At 39.6% G+C, this 7,339-nt stretch overlaps 1 non-coding gene across 1 annotated transcript; it reads right to left on the minus strand.

Annotated features, from left to right (window-relative positions):
* Positions 1–2,236: 2,236 nt before the first annotated feature.
* On the minus strand, positions 2,237–2,343 carry LOC128283319 (small nucleolar RNA R71). The gene has a single exon (XR_008273660.1). It is a non-coding gene; the product is annotated as a small nucleolar RNA R71 (small nucleolar RNA).
* Between the last annotated feature and the right edge of the window lie 4,996 nt (positions 2,344–7,339).

Genomic DNA, 7,339 nt, shown 5'->3' on the forward strand with positions numbered 1-7,339 from the left:
ATTCGACTAATGGTAAATAGTCCTCCCAGCTACCTCGAAAGTCAATAACGCATCCCCTTAACATATCTTCCAATATTTGGATCACCCTTTCCGACTGTCCATCAGTTTGAGGGTGGAAAGCCGTACTGAAGTTCAACTGATAAACCGTAATTTATACATATTTTTACCCGATGTTAAAGCATTTTATGGATGATTTTCCATTAGAATTGGTGAATTCGATGCTCCTAATGCTTTAATTTCATGTTTTATACTTAGGAGAGCATAGGGGAGCAAAAGAAACGAGAAACGGGCCAAAAACAGAGAAAATGGGCCAAAGTACAAACTCAACACGGCCTAGACTTCCTCACACAGGCATCCCACACGCCTGTGCCATTCTAACAGGCTCGAGCCCAAGTTGATTCCAATTTGGAAAAGGCTAATTTTGAGGGCTCATAGGCATTCCAAAGTAATCGCACACGGGCGTGTCACATGGGTATGTCCCTGCCGAGCCCAAGTTGAGTCCAATTTGGAAAAGGCTAATTTTGAGGGCTCATAGGCATTCCAAAGCCTATAAATACACCCTAGAAGAGGAGAAAAGGGGGACGCACAGAATAGGGAGTAAGGAATTACTCCAAGAAAGTCAATTGATTCATCTCTGAAGCCGGATTCATCATCAAGACTGATGATCTCACCTCAATTCCCCTTCAGGAGTTTTGGGTTTTCTTTATGTTTTGTATTCTTTATTATTCTGAATTGTTTTCTTATTTAGTTATAAACTAAATCCCCTAAATACCTAAGGGGAATGAAACCTAAGACGAATCTTGTTATTATTTTCTGAATTGTATGATAAATATTTAACTTGTTCTTAATTATGTGTTCTTAATTCTTGTTTTGATATCCTAGGATACTGATTCAAGATAAGCTCTTATTTAGAGGAGGAATAGACCCTGTCTAAGATACATTTATCATAATTAAGCGGAGTTGATTACGTGCCTAGACATAGGGTGACAAGATTTTGCCGGATTAGGGTGAAACCTAATAAAGGGATCCATAGATCGAGTTAATGCAACCCTAGAATGTTAATTAGAGAAAAGTCTCAGTTATTCAATCTAGGGATTAGACATTATTAGTCTTGAATAGGGATAATAACATAACTTAGGGATCTCTACGGAACAAGTTAAATGAATAAATCGTCTGATTCGGAGCCAGAATAACAAGTACAGTCTAGGTGGATTTTTCCTTAGGTATTGTCTTCATTCAATCAATTTTTCCAAAAGCAATTCTCCAATTCCATTCTCTATGCGTTCTTAGTTTAGATAATTAGTTAATTAAAACAAAAACCTCTTTATTCTTAGGCTAGATAATAAAAAGACAGTCATTACTAGTACTTTTAGTTCCTTTGGGTTCAACAATCCGGTCTTGTTAAAACTATACTACTGTTCAATAGGTACACTTGCCTACATCTTGATAATAGTTAGTTTCAAGAACGATTAATTATAAATATTTAAAATCTATCACGAAATAACACGATCAAGTTTTTGGCGCCGTTTTCGGGGAACTAAGATCTTAGGAACGCTCATTTTTTATTACTTTATCCATTTGTTTTTCTTGCAATTTAATTTTATATTATTATTATTATTACTTACTGATTTACTTTTTCCTTCTTTTGGCAGGTTTTTATAGTTTATGAGTAGAAGAAACCTGTCAGGGCCACTACTTTTTGACGAAGAAATTGATCGCATAGTTCATAGAAACCAAAGAGAAGTAAGTCAAAGCTTAAGATACACAGAGAACGAGCAAGAAGACGATACTCAACCCCCAACCGAATAGATGGCTGAAAACCAAGGCAATCACTACCTCTCAGAATTGCGCTTAATCAAAATCCTGCCCACGCACTATGTATGATTATGCTAAACCTTCTTTAACAGAACCTAATCAAGCATAGTTAGACCCATCAGTAGCTGCAAATACTTTTGAATTAAAACCTAACACTATTCAAATGATACAACAATTTGTTCAGTTTGATGGTTTGCAGGATAAGGATCCCAACGCTTATTTAGCCAACTTCTTAGAACTATGCGATACATTTAAAATTAATGGTGTTTCTGATGATGCCATACGTATTCGGTTGTTTCCCTTTTCATTGAGGAACAAAGCTAAACAGTGGTTGAACTCGTTACCACAAGGGTCAATTACTACTTGGGAACAAATAACCGAAAAATTTTTACTAAAATATTTTTTGCCGACTAAAATGGCTAAATTACGTAATGATATCTCTTCTTTTGTGCAGATGGATTTAGAAACACTCTACGATGCATGGGAGAGATACAAAGACCTTTTGAGAAGATGTCCCCACCATGGGTTATCGCTTTGGCTCTAAGGACAAGCATTTCACAATGGTCTGAATCCTTCGACTCGGCAAATGGTTGACGCAGCTGCTGGCGGAACCATCAACAATAAAACACCAAAAGATGCCTATGAGTTTATAGAGGAGATGTCACTAAATAACTATCAGTGGCAAGTCATGAGGACAAAGCCAACGAAAAAAACCAGCGTTTACAACGTCAATTTGGTCACCATGCTCTTTAATCAGGTAGAACTCTTGAATAAAAAGATTGATGGTTTTCTTAATTCTTCACAAGTTCACCCAGTAATGCAGTCTGAAACAAGTGGAGGTGGAGCAAACCATTTAGAATACCAACCCTATGGCTCCAACATGGATAACGAGCACTTAAACTACATGGGTAAGAATCCTCAACCTCGAAACAATCCATATAGTTACACTTATAATGTAGGTTGGAGGAACCAGCCCAATTTCTCATAGGGCTGTCAAGGAAATCAAATACCACAACATCCTCCGGGCTACCAACAACCACCCTACCAACAGGAAAAGAAGCCAAACCTTGAAGAGATGCTCTCAAAGTTTATATCAGTGTCAGAAAATCGTTTTCAGAACATCAGGACAGCACTTAAAAATCAACAAGCGTCGATCCAAGGGCTCGAAACTCAGATAGACCAACTTTCCAAACTAATCTCCGAACAACCTCAAGGTAGTTTTCCAAGTAATACCGAACCTAACCCAAGGGAACAACTAAACGCAATTAATATTCAAGATGACAAAGGAATCATTGAGCCTGAACTAGAATCAAGGCAAGAAAATGTGGTAAGCAAAGGTCAATGTGAGGTAGATCAAAATACAAACAAACCAGTGACTATCGAATATAAACCTCGTGTGCCATACCCCAATGCGACAAGGAAAGACCGCTCAGATGAACAATTTGGTAAATTCCTTAAACTCTTAAAAAAATTACATATTAACTTACAGTTTATTGAAGCTCTATCGCAGATGCCAAACACTATAAAATTTTTAAAGGAACTTTTAGCAAATAAGAGAAAGTTGGACGAGGCATCGCATGTGGAGGTGAACGCAGATTGCTTGGCCATTCTCCAAAATAAACTACCCAACAAACTAAAAGACCGAGGGAGCTTTACTATTCCTTGCTTAATTGGTAGTTTAGATGTTAATCATGTATTAGTTGATCTAAGGGCTAATATCAACGTCATGCCTTACAAAATGTTTAAGCAACTAGGTCTCAGGAAACCCAAACAAACTAGGATGAGCATTCAATTACTAGATAAAACTATAAGATTCCCTAAACGTATTATTGAAGATGTGTTAGCAAAAATCGATAAATTTATATTTTCCGTTGACTTTAGTGTTCTAAACATAGAAAAGGATAGCAACACTCCCTTAATTCTAGGAAGGCCCTTTTTACCAACTGCTAAAACCATATTTGATGCTGGCACAGGTGAACTCACACTCCGGGTAGGAGACAAAACAATCACCCTTCAAGCTCGCAATTCTGGCAACACATCAGTAATTGAAAGTGATCATTTAAACCATTCTACTAAAACTAACAATATGGTGTAACCTACTTTGCAAAAAATGAGGCTGAAGGAAGCACAAGAGTCATTCTCAAGCACTAGTAGAGGACCTGTTCATGAAGATCGAAGATTACAAATCGATGAACTCAATGAATGGCGGACACACAAACTAAGAACACCCGACAAATCGAAACTACGCCAAAACGAGCCTGATACCTCTTTAAATCAACTTAAGGTTGGTAATAAGGTCTTATTAGATGCTGCAGATCCCCACATTTTCAATACCACACCGAATGAGGAAATCCCTCTTACGGTACTCAGTATTTTTCCATTCGGTATGGTGAAGGTGAGTCATCCCAAGTTCGACACTTTTAAGGTAAACAACACCCGATTAAAACCTTATTTTAATGAGATTGATAACAGGAATGAGGAGTATAAACTCCTCAAACCACCATGACCATTCACTGGAGAGGTAAGTTGAGCTTAGACTATTAATAAGCACTTCTCGGGAGGCAACCCGAGCATTAACAATATTAATTTCTTTAAATTTTGGTATTTAACTCCTAACTTACTAATAGAAATCTTGAATACAGGTGTTTCCTCAGAGACACGGCCAAGCACACGGGCATGCTTAATGCCTTGTGAGAACAGGGCAAAAGATTTCTCCAACACAGGCTATGATTAAACGCCACGGCCTGCCAAAACAACACGGGCGTGTCACACGCCCGTGTGGAAGAACCATGGTAGAGCCTGCCAAAATAGCTCGGGTGTTCGATACGCCCATGTGGAACACCCGTGGTTAAACCTGTTAAATTAATATTGGCGTGGGGCTTGCACACACTGGCATAGGAGAAGCGAACGAAGCTAGACACAGTCGTGCGACACAACCGTGTAAACCCACAAGCTCAAGGAACACGGGCGTGTACTAAATGTCAGACGCGCCCAAATTTGAAATTCACAAATCACACGGGCTAAAATTGGGGAACACGGGCGTGTGCCATGGACATGTACCCCAAAACCTGTAAATATCCTGCACTATTCACTTTCTTCCCCATTCAAAAAACCCTAACCCCAGCCACTGCAACTCCACACGGCCTCCCTACCACGCCCGTGCGCCGCTTCCAACTTCGTTTTTAATGCTCAATCCCTCTCCCTTAGCGTTTGTTTACTCCTTTCACTTCTATTTTACTTATTACTAATGCTTATTATTAGCATAATCTTCATTGCTTTTGAATTATTTTTCATTTTACTCATTATTTTATCATTTAGTTTGCATTCATAGGTTAGTTATTATACATTGCGTGTTAAATCATGTTATTAGGGAAACCTCATACCCATGACTTTACCATGCTCATTCTCATGATATTTTCATGCCAATGTCTATCATTTAATTTGCATTTTTCAATCATGTTGTTAGAAAAGCCTCACTCTTTATTCCTACACATATCATTACTACGCCCATTTTCATACAATGATATGGTCACAAAATTATTAAATTAGTTATGTTTGGTTGTGGCTGAAATTTACTTTTTATTTGAAAATTGTATTCCCTTTACTTTGACCACTCATCAAGTCATATTGATGATTCTAAATGCAGGTACCATGTCATCTTCACGTGGTAAAAAGACTGTCGTACCTGCCTCGAAGAAGAGGAAGGGAGCGTCATTTTCGCGGGTCCAACCATGAAAATTCGTCACCCTCTCCTGCAGTTACCCCGAGGGCCCCAAGAAGAGATTTTCCAAATCTTTCGGGCCGAACCCTTAATTGCGGGCTGCTATATCAATTAGGCTGCCGTAGAACAAGTTCAAATGGCTGATGCGATTCGGGCCCTCCTAGCCACCGACCTTTGGGAGCTGTTCTTTGGGATTATCGAGCCGACGTATCTTAAGTTCACGATGGAACTATGATTAACGTTCCATCTTCAGACTATAATGACAAATTACGATGATCCCAGTACGGTCCAGTTTCGCCTAGGTGGGTTAGTCTGCCAACTAAGCGTCCCAGAGTTCGGTGCCGCACTAGGCTTATATACGGAGGAGTTCAGGGAGGAAAATGAACTACATGCTCTCACTCGCCACATCCCTCGAAGTGCTGGCACACTTTGGCCCCTGGCGTAGCCTCCTAAAATCCTAGCCGCTCCAAGGCATCAGTTCTCCCACCATCCCTGAGGTACCTATACGCCATTTTGGCTCACACGATCACAGGGAGGTGAGAGGGCACAGGCATCGTCAACACTTACGACGCCTACTTCTTATGGTGTATGTCGCAAGGGCACGTCATCAACCTTGCCTATTTCATTGCCCTTGCGATTCAGCACCAGACGGAGCGGCATCGAAAGGGGGTCATCTCCATTGGCTCCTACGTGACTCGACTGGTTCGACACTTCGGGCTCCTCAACACCGCGACCCAAGAATTATCCCTCATCCTCATCGGCCAGATGTCTCCACAAAGCATCTCCAGCATGCTTAGCATGAGGATGATCGAGAGGCGCCAAGGAACTTACCCTCCCCAGTATCGTCTCACCCAATCTACTGAGGAGGAGGCCTATGAGGACATTCCTGATGATGTCCCCCCATAGCACGAGGACCCACCGACCCAGCCACCACCACCCTCTCGTTCAGTTCATGCGACGACTTCATATGCTGACATCTCTGAGCGCCTCAATCGATTCGAGTAGCAGTGTTTTCCACGATTTGACAATGTTGATGCTACTCTACAGCAGATTTGTCAGCACCTCCACATCTCATCTCCAGCCCCACCTCGCGAACCATCCAGCAATGAAGATGTTTAAAAATATTTATTTATTATTTTATTATTTTAATTTTTATTGAAACTACTTTTATTTTTATTAGATTTTAGAAATTTTATTTTTTAAGTATTAATTTCGGTTATTTCTTTTTGAGTAATTATTCTTCCTAATATCCCCTAAAAAGTTCCTGATTTTATCACAGTTATATAGAGCTCATCGTCACATAGGAGCTAAAACTCCACCGGGAAAGGTTCTCCATGACTGCCATGTCCTGATCGACCACGACCATAGCTAGCACTAGATATAATATTCTTTTGGTGTAGGACTTAAGGACTAATGAACCTCTACGACTGCCGGAGTATCCTCCTCCACTCTCGAACCGATTACTCTCCAAAACTCTAGTTCGAGGAATTCATCATACAGGAAGTTTGACTTCTCTCCCTATCTTATTTTTATATTCTATAATACATATCTTTGTACATTGAGGGCAATGTACATCTTAAGTGTGGGGGGGCATTCATGTCATTATTAGAAAAATCCCTGAATGATTACCTTGCTCTCTTGAAAAGCTCTCATATCATATTTAGGATAAATTTTAATTGATTTATGATTTTGATTTATATATCTTGAATTAAAACATAGGGATTTATGCATTGATTGTTTAAACTTTAAGGCATTAGAGAATCAAGCATGATAAGTTGATTTTTAAGAATTTAAAATTATAGG

Source organism: Gossypium arboreum, chromosome 10 (assembly GCF_025698485.1).
Source record: "Gossypium arboreum isolate Shixiya-1 chromosome 10, ASM2569848v2, whole genome shotgun sequence".
Lineage (NCBI taxonomy): Eukaryota > Viridiplantae > Streptophyta > Magnoliopsida > Malvales > Malvaceae > Gossypium > Gossypium arboreum.